A 17,919-nucleotide genomic window follows, 5' to 3' on the forward strand; every position below is an offset into this window, starting at 1 on the left:
AATTAAGGGATTTTTGTTGCCAATATCTGAGTCCATTTTCTACAGCACTTGACTGAGTTTCTTACCCTTCACTTTTGTTGCCCCATGTCTAGAAGGAGACACGGAATCTCACCATGAACCCATCAATGGTGACATCAATTATGTGGATAGATTTTAAAGTCAAGGCTCATTTTCTCAGCAAGGACAAATTTACAGGGAACATCTTAACTACCCACCTTTGGAGGGTGGCAGTGTGGCTGATACCAAAGCCCTTCAAATTCACGACCACAAAAGAGAGACACATACGGTGCTCCTGCATTTCCGTGGGACCAACCCAGACCCGGACTGCTGGCGTGGCATTTAATAGGGTGCCCTCCCCCTGAAAGTAACAAAGAGAACCCTCGTCAAAGCTATCAAACACGTTAAAAAAATACAAAAGTTATTTTCTCCTTTTGATCGCTATTTACTTCTGACAATATTTGTGAAAAATATTACTTCTGTCTTTGAGAAGAGATCATTCTCTTCATATAATATGGAAAAATAAACTCTACTGAACACACAGTCAACATTCCCCACCACTGCCAGGGGTTTTTGGCTTTCTCATCTCCAAACATCATCACCAATGTAAATGTACTATGTTTTCGAGTAGGCAAACGCTTTTCATGTATTATCCAGTGCTGGAAGTAAGAGAAAAAGGAAGTGGCAAGGCTCATGTAGCATTCTGAAGGGGGAGAATCATGAAATAAGATGGTTTATTTGCTCATGAAATGAAGGGGAACAGCGTGGTTTCAAGGCCCTCCTAAAAAGTCATGGGATGTCCCCTCCTCTCTTGGGACCACTTACAACCCTGCTAATGTTTGGTAGATTATTGGTGGAAGGGTAGGGAACCACGCAGGCCAATCATCAGTGTCACTGCAAAGGAGGGCTCAGCTTCCACACCCCAAGATCATCTTAAAACACTGAGCTGGATGAATGGGAGAAGACAAGGATACATAAAAACAGTAAAATGTTTATTGTCTTAGAAAAAAAAGTGAGGAAGAGGGATTCAAAATGGTTATGATCACACTTCCATCTGCATCTGAGCAAAGCCAATGTTGCAAGCTTAATCCTTGATTAAGATACCTATTAAATGAAACAACCTGCCACTCGCTCCTATGTCACTTCCGGGAGTCATATCACAACATGCTTTTAATTGATACTAGCCTCTCTACTTCTTCCAAGCAGAGAAACAAGGCTTGCCATAGCAACCATCCCATCTCCAAAGCTCAACATTGCCAGTGAGAAGCAAGGCTCAGTCCGTCTCTGGACTGCTTGGGAGAGACGGGGAGGAGGGAGAGAGGGCAGGAGATGCTTGTCTTAGAAGCAGAACCGGTCTAGAAGAGAAGTTTGATATGTGAGTTCACCACTACCTCATCTTATAGAAAATAGGTTGGAGAGCATCTGTAAAATCAACAATATCTTTAAGGTGAAACTGCAGAATTTTGCTGCATACCTGGACACAAGAGAAGTGAAAAGTTGCAACAAGTTTTAACTAGCAGCAACAAAGAAAGTTCGATAACAGTTTTTTTGTTTTTAGCAATATTCCTTTGCAAGTTCATTAAGAAACACTGTAATTGAATGGGGCATACGGTATGGAACGATCTTCTTTTGCTGTGCTGTTTGTTGAAGAGAACCGACCTTTGCAAAGATTTCAACTGGGGTGTAACCTATTTACACAGTAGTAGCTCCTGGTTTGTGTGGTAGAATCGGTGCTATGTGATATCCTCTTCTTCCGAACAGTAATCCCGACCCTTGGAGGAAAAAAAAAAAGAACACGTAAATGAGAAATTCAAAGCGGAGCCTGAAACAGTTACTTGTAATCAGTTTTCTCTCTGTATATGTCTCCTTGCAAGAGAATCCAACTTTTATCAATGACCACTAGGCACAAGATAGGTAGGTGATGAATACATCTCGGCTGATTTATGAGCTATATGTATCTCAAGGCATGAAAGCTTCGCCGAGCCCCAAATAAGCCCTTACTTTACGTTGGTGAGAATTTATGCTATAACAGGTATATAGAAGACTCAGCCTTTGACCAAGAAATTGCCAAATGAACAATCCATTCAGGGGACCAATTTCTCATCGGGAAGAATGAAATTTCAGCAGCTCACACTTTACAGCTACATCCCCGTGTTTGCAACTTAAAAGTTTTACTGAGGAAGATCATATAACCCAAGGATGTCTTAGTTTTAATTCACTCCACAATGGATTACAAAACAACAAACAGGGATTCTCTTTAAGTATGTATAACACATCTGGGACTGTGCTCGGTATGTGTGGGATGCACAAGGAAGGCTGATGCTTTTGATCCATTTTCTAACAAAACAGGTTACTTCAAGGCTTAAGGACTATATACAATGATTACTTTTGAACTTATCTTATCCTCGCTCCACTAGGGCTGTATGAAGACACAGTTGGGACTGGGCTTTAAGACTCCACATCTGACCTATCCGGGTTGTCTTGGTCAAAACACATGTACATATACCACATTTTATGAATCCACTAATGAATTGATGGGCACTTGGGTTGATTCCACATTTTTGCGATTATGAATTGTGCTGCAATAAACATTCTAGTACAAGTGTCTTTTTATAAAATGACTCTTTTTTCTTTGGGTAAATACCTAGTAGTGGGATTGCTGGATCAAATGGTAGGTCTACTTTTAGCTCTTTGAGGAATCTCCATACTATTTTCCATAGAGGTTGCACTAGTTTGCAGTCCCACCAACAGTATATAAATGTTCCTTTCTCTCCGCATCCATATCAGCATCTATTGTTTTGTGATTTTTTGATAAAAGCCATTCTCACTGGGGTTAGGGGATATCTCATTTTGGTTTTGATTTGCATTTCTCTGATGATTAGTGACCTTGAACATTTTTTTATATGTTTATTGGCCATTATCTTCTTTTGAAAAGCTTCTGTTCGTGTCTTTTGCCCACTTTTTAATGGGGTTGTGTGATTTTTTCTTGCTAATTTGCTTGAGTTCTCTATAGATTTTAATTATTAGCTCTTTATCGGATATACAGCATGTGAATATTTTCTCCCATTCTGTAGGTTGTCTATTTGCTCTGTTGATTATTTCCTTGTCTATGCAGAAGCCTTTTAATTTAATCAAGTACCATTTATTTATTTTTGTTGTTGCCGTGATTGCCCTTGCGATCTTCTTCCTAAATTCTTTGCCTAGGCCAATATCTAGAAAAGTTTTCCCAACATTTTCTTCTAGAATTCTTATGGTTTCATGTCTTAGATTTAAGTCTGCTATCCATCTTGAATTAATTTTTATGAAAGATCTCGGCAAAGAGAACTATGAATCATCGAGGAAGGCAATTGCAGATGATATAAACAAATGGAAAAACATGTCATACCCATGGATTGGCAGAATTAACATTGTTAAAATGTCCATACTACACAAAGTGATTTACAGATTCAATGTAATCCCTATCAAAATACCAATGTCATTTTTCACAGATCGAGAAAAAATAATTCTATGCTTCATTTGGAATCAGAGAAGAGCCTGAATAGCCAAAGCAACCTTAAGCAAAAGGAACAAATCTGGAGGCATCACTTTATCAGACTTTAAGCTATACTACAAGGTTATAGTAACCAAAACAGCATGGTACTGGCACAAAAATAAAGGCATAGACCAATGGAACAGAAAAGAGAACCCAGATATAAAATCATCCATACATTAACATCTGATATTTGACAAAGTAGACAGCAATACACACTGATGAAAAGAATCCTTATTGAATAACTGGTGCTGGGAAAATTGGATAGCCACATGTAGATGATTGAAAGAGGACCTATATCTCTCATCACTCATAAAAAATGGATTCTTTATGACAATCGCAAGCGTTAGGCACAATGGTTAAATAAAGATAAAGTGCCGAAACACAGTCCAAAACCAAATATTAATCAAAAAAAAGCTAATAGTGTCTGTTTGGTGGTCCAGCACTGGTATTATCCACTACAGCTTCATGAAACCTGGTCAATCGATTACAGTGGATGTCTACTGCAACCAATCAGATGAAATGATGAGGACTGTTGCAATTAAGCAACTGAGATTGCTCAGTAGAGATGGGCCAATCCTCTTGCAAGACAAGCTTGATCACATGATGACAAACAACACTACTCAAACTATAGACGCTGGACTTGGAAACTCTCTGTCATCCACCGTATTCACCAGACCTTGCACCAACTAACTAGCACTTCTTCCAGGCTTTCGACCACTTCTTGCAAGGAAAAATATTCAATTCTCAACAAGCTATGGGAAATGCCTTTGGCAATTTCATCGCCACTCGCTCTCCAGGCTTCTTCGCTGCTGCAATAAACATGCTATTGTTAAGATGGCAAAACTGTGTCGATAGTTTAGGCGCATACTTTGATTAATTGTACTGCTTCGTGTTTGGGATGTAATAAACTACACTTTTGACTTGAAATTGGACAATTCATATTTAATGACCTAATATATAAGTGTCATCATAATGAATTATTGTGCCATGTGGCTGGGTGCTAATCTTTGCTCTGCAACTTCCTAGCTCTGGGCTCTTGATCAAGTTACCTCTCTGTGTCTGTTTCTTCATCTGTAAAATGAAGATAACTACAGTACCTACTTCACAGGGCTATTGAAGATTAAATGAGTTAATAGCAATAAAGTGATTAAATGGTGCCCAGCACATAATTTGATACATATATATGTGTGCATGGACATGTGTATGTTTGACAAATAAAAAATACTGCCCCACGATGAAGTCTTCAGGCCTGTGGAAGCATGAGGGGTCGCCTAGTCCCATGCTAAATGGCCCCGACTGCTTGTTCTTTTAGACTGTGATTCACTACTTAGCATGTTTTGGTTTCTTCCACAATCAGATTGCTCACTTCTAGCCCTGCTGCTTGCAGACTGAGTCCATTGTCATCTCTCGGCTTGTTTTACTTGCTGTATAAAACCTTGCCTGGACAGAGAAGCTGGGTAACCAATATTTCTGATAATAGGACGGTATGCTTAGTAGCAGCGTCCCCTAGCAGATGCCATCCCTAGCCTTGGCCAGACCATTCAGGAAACACTCTCTGAGCCACATGCTAGAGAGCTAGAAAGACCTCAAAGTCCCTGACCATTGTTTATTCCCCAATGTGGGAAACAGGACACACGCAAACATATCAACACGAAGCTATTAATGTCAACTGATGCTCTCCACACGTCCGCAACTCACGGGATCCAGAGAGTAGGCTTGCAAACAGAAGCTGGGCCTTCAGCTGGAGAGGAAAGGCAGTGCTCGTGGAGTTTTCACAAAGGTTTTACGAGGAAAGGAACGAGGCCATTTCCAGTGTATATATGTGCATACACACTGTTGTTCGATATTGGCAAGATTACTGGTCTTTGATTTCCTGGGGATAATCATGGTCTCTATCCCATAGGGTTATGATCAGGATTAAATAGAAAAAAATATAGTGTCTGGCAGGCAGTCAATAAATATTAGCTGCTGGCATTACTACTATTTCTACTATTACTATTATTGTAATAGCTGTTATTATAAACCTTACGTTTGTTCAGTCTCCTGGCAGGGGAATAGGGACCGTCTTTGTTGTGGCTGACAGGTGAGTGAGGACTGTGGCCATAGCTGTCATCTGACAGGCGTCAGAGAACCCTTCCTTCTACCTCAGCCTTACACCTCAGACAGGCTGGAACCCCACGTACATGAATGAAGCTTCTATGGCAGAAACAAAGTCCCTTCACTTCCTATGTCAAAATAAGGCCTCAAATCACATCAAAGGCTCAGCTGGCCAATGTGAGGGTCAGAGGGCACCTCATCCATGAGGAAGGATTTGGAATGACAGATGGATACACATAGACACACAGGAGAACTGGTATACTCGTTGATAAAGTGGTGTCTCCAACTCTGTAAATGAGTTATACAGAGCAATGCAGCAGAAGGACCATTTCAGACCCCAAGAAAGGATCCCCCATCCCACCTTTTCTTTTTTCCTCAAATCTTTGTCCTTTATTCCGCCTAGTAGGCATACCCAAGAGCCAGGTGCTGAATCCTGTCTCGACAGGCCGACAGAAGGTTCCCTGGGCCCAAGGCACACAACTACCTGGGCTCTGCTCTGCAGACGGATGGTAGCATGGGCAGTGGAGAGGAGCTGAGCCCTGGGCAGAGCCCCCAGCATGAAAGGCAAGGGGGAGCCAAGGAAGCAGCTACGAAGCAGGGGCGGGGGGTAGTGAGGGGCCTCCAAGGGCCTAAGCTGGGTGTTTTAAGGGGAGAGGCCTTTCTGCCCAGCCCCCACGTCCACTGACAGCCACACCCAGGCTGTGGGCAGAGGTAAAGCTGCTCTTGCCCAATGTGGTGCTATATTCTTCTGGAGGTTCCTTTCTTTTTTCTGCTGTGGCTAACGTTTTGACCGAGATGGGAACAAGAGGCTGATAAAGTCTGGAAGAGAAATCGTTTGTTGGATGAATGCAGAAGCCACTCACTGGGAGTCCCTTCTTTTTGGAGATGAGCTGTTTGGAGTAGAAATGAGATGGAGGGAAGTGGAGAGCAGCAGGCAAGAGAGGAACTGGGAGAGGCTGCCAGCCCACGGGCGGAGCTGGCAGCTGTGTGCAACAGGCCCAGGGCCGTGTTCAGTGGGATCATGGGTAGGAGGCGGAAAGGCCACTGGGCCCAGTCCCCACCAAAGGTGGTACAACTGGGGCAGCGGCAACTGGCCACTTGCCTGGGAGACAGAACTCAGGCACCCGTGCAGAACTGCACCCTCCACCCCCAGCAGTCTCGGATGGCCTGTCTGTGCAGAAGCCAGTGGCCCGGGAGGCAGGGCCCACTGCTGGGATGTCATGGTGAGTGTCCAGTCCAAGAAAGCCACAGTGATGCCCTGTGGGCAGAGCCAGGTCCCGCGAGCAGCCTCGCTGAACTGTGTTTTCACACAATCCCTGGTCACCTCACCTCTGCACGCCTCATGGCAGTGCTCCTGGGCCCCCGCCCCACCTTTTGAGAGACAAATCTATATAAAACCTCTGTGCAAACACAAGACTCTGCAACTCTGATTTCCCAAATATTTGCTACTCTGAAATTAAACTTACTATGAGAAGGAGGAAGAAAATTGCATTTGCAGATATTAATTTCATTTACTTTTCATGTCAGTTCTGCAGGGTAAGAGTGGAGCCCTGTTGCTTGTGGGTAAATCTCAGAGAAGCCCCAAACCACAGGGCTGGTCCTTGCCTTTTCAGTTAGGACCGAAGTGACTTGACAACAAATTCAAATTCACTTCAGTCTCATCTTTGTTATTATCACCTGTTGGCATCTTTGAGAAGCAAATATTTGGGTAACAAAAAACTTTGAAATCAAAACACATCAAAATTAAGAGATGGTCATAAACCACATGGCCATCTAGTGCAGTTCTAAGAAAGGGGACCTGAGAATGGCGGTTACCAGAGGCTGGGAAGGGTGGGAGGGGGATGAAGACAGGTTGGTTAATGGGTACAAACGTACGGTTAGATAGAAGCAGTAAGTTCTAGTGTTCCATAGCACAGTAGGGTGACTACAGTTAACAATCATGTGTTGTATATTTCAAAATAGCTGGAAGAGAAGATTCGAAATGTTCAACATAAAGAAATGATAAATGTTTGAGGTGATGGATATCCCAATTACCCTCATTTCATCTTACATATTGTGTGCATGTATCCAAATATCACATGTACCACATAAATTTATATAATTGTTATGTATCAATTTTAAAATAACTAACTAAATAAAAGGGATCTGAGAGAATTGTTATTGGAGGGGCCCCATTTTGGCACCACAAGGGCCCCATCTGCACACCGGCCCTGCAGGCCAGGGCAGGAGTTTGCTTCTGTAACATGACTTCATGTCTCATTTAATTTTTAAAGAACTGTGCTAAAAAGAGAACCTTAAGACTGTCAGCTGTCAGAAGGCAGGACATGGGACTGAGCTGGGGTTGGGAGCTACACAGCAATTCTGCAAGCTGAAGTATGCCCTTCCCCCTTCAAAGGGACCCAAAATGGAAGTCTTTGTAAAGATTCTTTGCTCAGTTAGAATTGGGGACTGTTAGTCACAATTCCACCCTTGTGCAAATGACGAACTGAAGGCTACAGAGAGCAAGACCCCCACGAGGCCCCACCAAGCTGGAAGAATGGAAACTCCTGGGGCTGCTGACAAGGAAGGGTTGTTTGAAAGAACCACAGGGGCATCTGAGCAGAGACTCAAAAAGTCCCAAGGAGATTTTGCCTACCCCAATTTTTCTGACCATGCCCTACTCTGTGTATAGGCTTCTATTATCTTCTTCTATTATCTATATTATTATTTGCCCAGAAACTTGAAGCTTAGGTCAACTCAGAATATACATTTCTAAGGCTTTAGGGTAAGGAGTTTTTGTTTGTTTGAAGTGTCTAGGCTAAGAATTAGAGATATTAAGGAGTGGTAAAGGAAAGGACATTATCCTAATTTTAAATTCTGCTAGTTTAAAGAGAATAGCTCAAAGCGTGACTTCAAATAAAAAAAACTGTTCCTCCAACGTGCCTAAAGTTCTCTTTCTCCACAGGTTTAAAACAGACAAATAGTCTAGGACTGGCCATCCAGCTTAAGGTGTGATTTTATTACAGAAGTCTATCACGTTTCTGTAGACACGTGTGTATTCAGCCCAATATACACACATGTTGAATATCAGTTTCCCCATCTGTAAAGTGGAGACAGTAAGACTTGCAGAGTTGTCATGGGAATTAGAAGTAATACACATGAAATATTTAGCAAAGCCAGGCACACAGTAGATGCTTAATAAATTATTGCTCTTATGATGATATTGAAAAATGAGACCAACTGACCCAACAGTTAATAAAGCTGTTTAGGTGAGAAATTGGGCCCATGTCTGGATCAGTCAGTTACATTCAGACCCTCACATAAGCCAAGCACCATGGGGACCATGGGGGCCCGGGGTGCCTGTTCTTCCTCCTTCCTGGCTGGCTCCCTGGTCCCCAACCCCCACTCTATCCATTACTTCCCATTTCCTAGATCTCTGCCCAAAGGCTACTCATTGTCTTCCTTGAGCACTCTATATAAAATAGCACTTCTTACCCTGCTTCATTTCTATTCATATTCCTTATCATTACCCAGCATTATTAACATATTAATTCATTTCTTTACTGACTATCTTCCCCCTTGAATAGAAGCTCTGAGTGGGTAGAAATTTATTCTGCTGCATTCCCAGGATTTAGAGTAGTGTAGGCAACATGTTAGATACTTAATAAATATTTGTCGAATAAATGAATAGATTGAAAAAATGTAGGGAATTCTAAAATTTTGGAGTTGGGAAGTGAGCGAGAGTTTTTCCTATCTAACCTCCCATCTAATGCAGGCTGGACCTCCGTTGACCACAGTCTGGACAGAGAGCCTTCTCTTCCCTGCTGGAATATGTCAGATACTTTTCCAAGATCATGAAAACTGTTAAAACAGCAGAGCCTAAACCCTGCCAGAGGATGTCTTTCCAGACTAACAGCACGGCTGGTTTCATTACCTGCGAATAAGGGATCCATCCCTTGGATGTGTATCAGTTCTCCCGTGTTCTTTTTAATATGGACCCATCAAAAAAAATCACCAGCACAGAATAAGATATCCCAGAAATACACCTTAAGATATGTAAGAATTAAGTATCTGACAAAGGGGATCACAGAAACAACAGGTTCCAAGATAACGTGTTAAATCTAATTAACAATAATATAGCAGAACATAAAACTGAACTTTTATCAAAGCCTTGGAGGGGGAGACAGCTCTTTAAGCCTTAAAGGAATACGAAAAGATTGCAAAGAAAAGTATCAACACATTTGAACACGTAAAAATGAACCTTTGCGTGTCAAAAAATGATAATAAAATAAAGCCAAATATAAAGACAAACCTCACACTGGGAAAAATACCAGCAGCCTACGACATGCAAATGGTGAAAGCGATAAAAGAAGCTCATACAAATAAACAAAATGAGCAGCAAGAGAATCCCAGTGAAAAGGAAAGTGCACAAGTGAAAGCACATTTAAAACAAAATAAAACCAGAAAACACACAAATAGAAGAATGATCTGTTTCCAGTAACCAAAAAGTAAGAACTAAAATTATTAGAAATTTAAAAATAGTGATACCCAATTTTTCAGAGTGTAGAGAGAAATGCAGCTCTCATCCATTGCTGGCAGCCGTGTGAAATGGTATGGTTGCTTCAAAAAGCAATTTGGCAACATATATTAAGAGTCATAAAAAGATGCATATCATAGAAATCAGAATTGAAGATAAAACCCCAAATATACATATATATTTAAAATACGTGTGCTGGTTCCCCGAGGCTGGAGGTGGGAAGGGGGATTTATTGTAAGCAGGCAGGAGAGATCTTACTGAGGGGATGGGAATGTTCTAAAACCGGAGCATGGTGATGCTAGCACGATTTAGTAAATTTACTAAAAATCATTGAATTGTGCATGTAAAATGAGTAAGCTTTATGGTATGTAAACTATACTTCCAAAAAGTTGTTAAAATATATATGTACAAATGTTTACACTGCAACGTTTTTATTAGACATGAAAAAAAAGAAAACAATCTAATATCCCAAAGAGAAAATGGTTACTACGGGATGGTTCATGCACCCTCTACTACCAAATAAGCAAATAAAACCCGACAGGACAAAGCGCCATTGTGTCCCGAACAGGCAGGCCCTCCTTGTACCCCACAGTGTTCTCTCATGTGCTGCTCTCTTCCTGGGCACCCCCTCCCCAGCCTTCTCTACTTGACTGCTTAGTCTTTAAGATCTGGCTCCAATATCAAATGTTCACGTGGAATTTCCCACTGTTGCTCTAGGAAGCTTGCGTCTCTTCCCCCCTCAGTGGCCCTCCCATCATGCCACCATGTTGTTTGGTAATTTTGGGCAAAATGTTTGCCTTCCTTACTCAAGGCGGCAGAAAATGTTTCTGTTCATCTTCGTCTTTTGATACCTACTGGCATCCTTGTGTGGCCCACATCACAAGGGTTATGGACACTCTGATTTTGGAGGGAGGCTGCACTGGCGGGAGGGTGGCGGGGTGCAGGCTGTTGAGTGGTGTCATACAGGAAGTGTCCTGGTACTTTGATACGGGAAGGACGCTGTCAATATTTTGCAGATCATGATGGCAGACGAACTCCTTTTTTAACAACACAACTGATGGTGGGTTTTGAGGCAAAACTATCAGCAGGGAATAGGGCACAGGCCCTGTTACAAGAACAGCTTGGAACTTAGGAGAGGGGCAACAGGACCGGAAGCAGGAGGAACAGAGGATGACAGTAGAATCCCGCTACCCATCAATCATTGTTTTTATTAACATTTATTTAAGTACAGTTGTCCCCACTTATCTGCAGGAGATTCTTTCCAAGACCACCAGTGGATGCCTGAAACCACAAATAGCACTGAATCCCATATATACTGTTTGTTCCTAGACATACATAGCTTTGATAAAGTTCAATTTGTATGTTAGGCACAGTAAGAGATTAACAGAAATAACTAATAATAAAATATAACAATTATAATAATACAGTGCAATAAAAGTTATGTGAGTGTGTTCTCTCTCCCTCAAGACATCTTATTGTACTGTACTTTGCCTTCTTGTTGACTGTGGGGAACTGAAAGCAAACTGCAGGTAAGCAGCAATGGCTGTAACACCTATGTAAACCACATATGGAATCGTGTCCCCTTCTTGTTCCGTAGTGTTCTGTCAGGCTCCTTAAACTCCATCTTTGGCTGTCATTACAACGTTCGGAGGTAAAGTACTTCACAAGTGTGGCAATGGACTCAGGTAATTAAATATTCCAGTCAAAACTCTCATGTTTGGAGAAAGTAAACATGAAGTTTTTTAATGAAGGCTAAGACAGAAGTTTGTTTTAATGAGGCTCATTTCTGTCTGGAAGTGTGAGTTGTTAAACTTGTCATAAATCAGGCTCTTGTTTGTTGAATGACTGAATGACCAACTGAATAATTCATCCTCCTCTCCTTTACCTGTTGGAGGACACTGGGAACCTCTGTTAGTTTCCGGCCTGTGCATTATTTTGGTTCTCCTACTTTTCATCTGCTTCTTCACATAACCCCTCCTCCTCCTCTCCCTTCCTAATCGTGGGCTTCCTGAGTCTCGGTTTCTTGACTTATTGTTATCCTTCCTTGACAGCCTTTACCTTGTACCGTGGGACTTAACTGCCTTCTTTCTTGGTGGCAAAGAGCATGTTGATCAATGAAGCACAAATGCCCCATCCGTATTTTGGTGCAAAAATAAATTCAGCAGGCATCTCTTTTCTCTGCCCACCTAACACCTTTTCTCTAAAACTTTCTCCCCATGTATCACCATCCAGAGGCAAGCTCTGATATCCAAGTTTCTACGAGAATCTGGACATTTCAGCTCTGTCCCTGAGCCAGGGTTGCAGGGACAGGATAACCACATTCTGTGGCTTGAGTATGCACCAACGACCAGCTACATAGAATCTAGAGCAAACACAATAGGTAGGAGGCTGGAAGAGTGGAAGAAAGGGCATCCCCAGGGGTTGCTGTGTTTAGGGCTGGAAGCAGCCGCCTTCCCCCCCTTCCCCAGGGCTGGACGTGTCAGAGCCTCTTCAATCCCCTAGCGCTTTTCAGCAGCGTTTTCGTTTATAGTCCAACAACAATTTATAAGAACAATTTTAAATGCCGAAGAAATGTTGAAGAAAAGCAAAAATAATTAGCTGTGCTGTTAAAGTCTCCTCCCCCGGCTTACTTCATTAGAAAAATCAATCGAGGCATTAATGGCCGTCTCTGTCTCTAATGAGCTTTATTCTAATTAGACTCGCAGGCTATTATTTCAGTTGGAAAAAGATCTCGTTCGTAATGAGCAGGGGAGTGTGACAGCTTCTGACTGTTTCTCTGACCATATATAGGAATAATCACTGTGATAATAACAGCCGTGACAACAATCCCAGTGTATTGGGCTTTTCATTTCCAAGAGAGAATAAGTATTAACTAAACAGCTTTAAAAGCCCCATGAAGTGTTTATTATATCTGAATTTCCTTTCTAGCAACAGCAAGGAGGATATTTTAGAAGGCTTATGGCACGTATTTCTCAAGCTTTATCTGAGGTTGGCACTCTGGGGACTTCAATGATGTTCTTTCCCCACTAGGAGGCGAGCAAGAGTGAGGCTAAAGAAATACAATAACGTGGGATGTCCGTGTTCTCTTGGCCATATTGAACCGATGTCCGAGAGCAGGAGTTGGCAAACTTCCTCCGAGAAAGGCCAGATAGTAAATATTTTAGGCCTTGCATTCCATATGGTCTCTGTTGCAACTCAACTCCGCCATTGTAACATGAAAGTGGCCGCGGAATGAATGAATATGGCTGAATTCCAATAAAACTTCATTTGCGGACACTGAAATTTGAATTTCGTACAATTTTTCACATGTCACAAAATAGTCTTCTTTTGGTTTAGGTTTTTTCCCCAACCATTTAAACGTGTAAAAACCATTCTTGTCTCGTGGGCTAGATTTGGCCTGTGGGCCATAGTTTGCCAATCTCTGTGCCAGATAGATAATAGAATTACCATCAGTAGAACCAGAGACTAACACTGTTTAGGGGTTTTGCCCTCCTCTTAAGAACTCAAATAGCAAAGAGAATTTCCATCTTGAGAGCCATTTCTCTCCAGAATTCTCCTGCGAAATGTCATTTTATAAAATTGTTCTTATTTTACAAACAAGAAATCAAAATCAAATATAAAAATTCATCTCCAACCTCATCTCCCCAATAAATCACGGTTTTCAAGTTTCATTTGAATCTCTGTCCATATGCATGTCATTTTTATATAGTTTCAATCCTATTACAGACACAATTTTTAATTTTGCTTTTTAACTTAACACTATCCTATAAAATTTTTCCCTGTTGTGACTGCTTTCTTATAATGATAAATAGAAGTACTATAAATTTTTGTAGAATTCTTTCCGGAAGATTTCCAGGCTATTTGATGGACTTAATTCAAAGAGATGTCTTAATTAGTGTATTCTCAAGTGATTGTAAGCGTTAAAATTCAAATACCACCACCATGTCATCAAGCCAGGAAATCTGGGAAAATCCACTTGATAGACTGGGGCTTCTTGGGTCTCCCCTAGGATTCACTTCCTTTTGGACATAGTTTTAGTAAATCTGGGATTTTAATTCATTTTCCTCAGGACAAAGATGCGCCTTCCAAACAAACTCTTTAGAGCTCTTTGTCTTGAAGTAATTGCTTATACACTAGAATTTATACTGAACAGGGATGGAGGCTTGGAAAGTCTGGTTACACACCTCTGTGACTTACATTTTTAACTGAGAATTGTCAGAAGGAGTCAGACCCAGTAGGTCCCCATCAGTCCCTCCACTTGCATCCCCTCAGGCCCCCTGGATGGTGGCTGACCCAGGCAGTCAGAGGTGGAGGAGGCTGGGCTTCCCCTCTCACTGCTGCATGGGCCGGGCCCACAGGGAGGGAGAGGTGAGCGACATGCTTCCTTCCTCCCCACCAGGGGGAGTGACACTGTTTGATGGACAGCAGGGCTCACCTTCCCTTCCTTTCTCAGAATAGGAAGCACATGCATTTGGCCAGGAAGAGGACTCAAGTTACAGATAGGAGGTCCCTGTCTGTAGAAGGCAGAGAAAAATGGACCAGCCAGATGGGAGGGAGAGAGGCCCCAGTGCAGTGAGGAGCGAGTATCCTGGGCCCAGCATTGGGGAAAACACTTTGGCTCCCTCCCTCTTCCAGGGCATGGCTAGGAGGGCCACCCTGCATGCACCCCAGAAGAGGAAGACAAGCAGAGCCCATGGGGCTTCGTTATGGATCCTGAGGCTTCCACTGGCCTGGTAAACACAACGTGTTTCCTGGGAGCACTTTGAGAAAATAACAATTGAGCGAGGCTCAGAGGACACATGACAGGTGGGTCCAGCAGAACTGACTGGATCTGCAGGGACTACCCAGCTGAATGGGCTATGAAGCGCTGGTTAGATTAAGAGTTGTCATACATTTGACCAATTGGCCAATAAGACTGGCAATTAATAGAGGTCAGGCAATTCAACGGCATCTCCAGCCATGACTATCAAAACCCATGGGAATAGGAGTGATTTCAAATGAAATCGAAATCAGGAGATTTCAGGTGACTTAGAGCATGGCCCATTGCCCACGTTAGTGTTTCCTGAAGGTTTTCAACTACCCAAGTGCACACGCTGGGATGCAGGGAGAGGCATGAGCATGACCAGTCATCACTGTGTAATCTGCTTTTTTCCCCCCATTTGAAATTTTGTGATAAACATATTCCTCTTTTCAAAGACATCCTGTGATTTTGAGAAATTTAAAATACACAGAAAAGTATAAAGAATGTAAGAAACACTACATATCCTCACCATTCAGACATAAGAACTAGCAATATTTTGTAATATCTGCTGCTAGAAATAAAATTACCATCCATTCCCCCTCCCCCATCCCAGGCACAGCAATGGTCACGGTTTTGGTGTGTGCATGTACTTGGTATCATTTTAGATTCTTTAATATTCATATCATATTGATACTATGTCAAATACACTATACTTTTATGTACAGATGAATGTTTAAATATATAATTGACATAAACACATATAAACACATGCCATTTATAAATATATCACGTGAAAACATACCAAGCTCTGTGTGTGTACGTACACATACATCTGTTGTGTGTCTGTCAGGGCCTGGTATATAGCTGGTGCTTGGTAAATATTTGTTGAATGCCCATCTATAAACACTGTATGGTATTTTTGTGTTTTTAATTCATACGGTACCATACAATTTTTATCATTCTACATATTCCTCTATTCATTTAATAATACGATTTGAAATCTATAATTGTGGCTATATATATGCCTCGTTCATTTCTTTTAACTGCTGCATAATATTGCACTGTAGGACCATAGAGGATTTTATTTATTCATTCTTCCACTGGAGGACACTTAGGTTGCTTCCAGTTTTTTGGCTGTTCAATACAGAACATTGCAGTGAAGTTTATTGTATACATGTAAGAGAATTTCCAAGATACAGAACCAGAAGTTAAATTGATGGTTCTTATTGGTTTGTATCAATAGTACTTCTTTATATATTCTGGCCACAAATCCTTTTCATGTTTTAAGTGTTGCAAATATATTCCAGACTAGTTCTGGATCTGCACCTGGGACTCACTCCACTCGTTAATAAGGTGGATACTGACTTAAGATACTTACCTGGCTCCTTGTGCAGATTTTCAGTTTGTTAAGAACCCAGACGAGAGGCAAGGCACAAATAAGCATCTCTAACCCTCCAACAATCAATTTTGAGAATATGAGCTTAAAATATTTTGATACTCTTTTCTGAATCTACTTAGAAAAATGGAATTACAGTGAGGGAAGGCAACAAATGTCTACTTGGAGAATGCTTTCTCTAGGAATAGAGGAGATTGTGCCTCTACTCAATAGAATTTTAAAGGGAGAAATAAAGTCATTGAAATCACAAGATACTTCAGAATAAATTTTCAAGATATTCATAGAACATAATATGCTTCATAATTCCTTCCCAACTGATATAAATGGGCATGTTTCATTCTTTGCTATGGAGGGTTTTGTTTAGTGGGAGATGAAAAAGTTGGGGGTAAATTGGATAAAATACTCTCTAAAGTTCCTCCCAACGCAAAATGTTATGCTTCTAGATTTGAAGCTTCCTAAAGGCAAGGACCCCATTTTTAATTCCTTGTTATGCACCTCTTATGGCCCTGGCTCATTTCTGAGTTCAGAGAACATGTTCGACTTAAGCTTATTAAATGAATTTAAAAAGTCAGTTTTGCCATTTCTATGATTTTGTGGAGAGTCTCCTTTCCTAATTTTTATTGTTGTTACAAGCATTTTGTGGCTGGTACTAACGAATATTTTTTAAAAAGGCTTATGAAAGCAAGTTTTTCAAAAACCTCACAAGAATTAAAAAGAATAGAACTTCTGAACAAGAGAAATATACATGGGGACTCAGCTGTACCCAGGCCACTGACTCACTGACTCATTCTGTGATCATAGCTCGAAAGCTAGCACAGGTTATTAATGGCTCTATATGTTCACAAGAATCCAGCTGCTGAACACGTTTCTACCACATAGAAGGGAGGTGGACCGTTGCGTCGGGAAGTGCCCTATTCTAACATTCTATTTACAAGGACGCACCGGTACCAAGGAATGCGCTTGCTCAAGCAAGATCCAAGTTGATAAGTTCTGCATTTTCAGTTTTAGTCTAAGCTCCTCCAAAATCCTCCCTGTGTAAATAGCCTTGATGATATGGATACAGCCAACTTCAACCAAAATAAAAGCTACCAATTACGGAGCATGTACAACCTATCACACACTCTCCTAGAGACTCTATGTCTATTTTCTTCAGTTCCCCAGACAAGTTAGTATTCTTACCCAAATTTTATTGGTGAGGAAACTGAAGATCAGAGTTTAACAACCAGCCTGGGGTTAGACAGTTGCTATTGGAGCCAGTCCTTGGCTTTGGCCCAGTTATGAAGCCCAGCCTCTTTCTCTTGCACTGTGCTGTTTCCTTCCCCAGACCTCTGTTGATCCAGTTATCTGGTACTGTACCTGCTATAAACCTGCTATGCTGCTCCAAGTTGTTAAAAGCACCTCCTGTCATGCCGAGTCCCCTGCTCTAGGAGTCTTCCTGATCACATCTCCTGCCTCGGGATGCTTTTGTCTCTGTTTGAAGCCCAGTGGTCTTATCTGCACCATGCACTCATTCAATAAGTTTCTTAAGCATCTGTTTTGTCCCAGGCCTTGTGCTAGGTTCTGAGGAAATAAAGACAAATGAGACCCAATTCTTATCCTTAGGAGCTGTCAGATTAACGTTTTGAGTCCTTTTAGATATT

The 17,919-nt window shown here is 41.6% G+C and overlaps 1 long non-coding RNA gene across 1 annotated transcript in view; it reads right to left on the reverse strand.

Annotated features, from left to right (window-relative positions):
• Nucleotides 1-970: 970 nt before the first annotated feature.
• Nucleotides 971-17,919, reverse strand: part of LOC105806797 — a 31,084-nt gene continuing 14,135 nt past the window's right edge. Inside the window, exon 3 of the long non-coding RNA XR_001137292.1 lies at nucleotides 971-1,769. This is a non-coding gene — a long non-coding RNA (uncharacterized LOC105806797). The remainder of the gene's footprint in view (nucleotides 1,770-17,919) is intronic.

Source organism: Propithecus coquereli, unplaced genomic scaffold (genome assembly GCF_000956105.1).
Source record: "Propithecus coquereli isolate 6110/MARCELLA unplaced genomic scaffold, Pcoq_1.0 Scaffold146, whole genome shotgun sequence".
Lineage (NCBI taxonomy): Eukaryota > Metazoa > Chordata > Mammalia > Primates > Indriidae > Propithecus > Propithecus coquereli.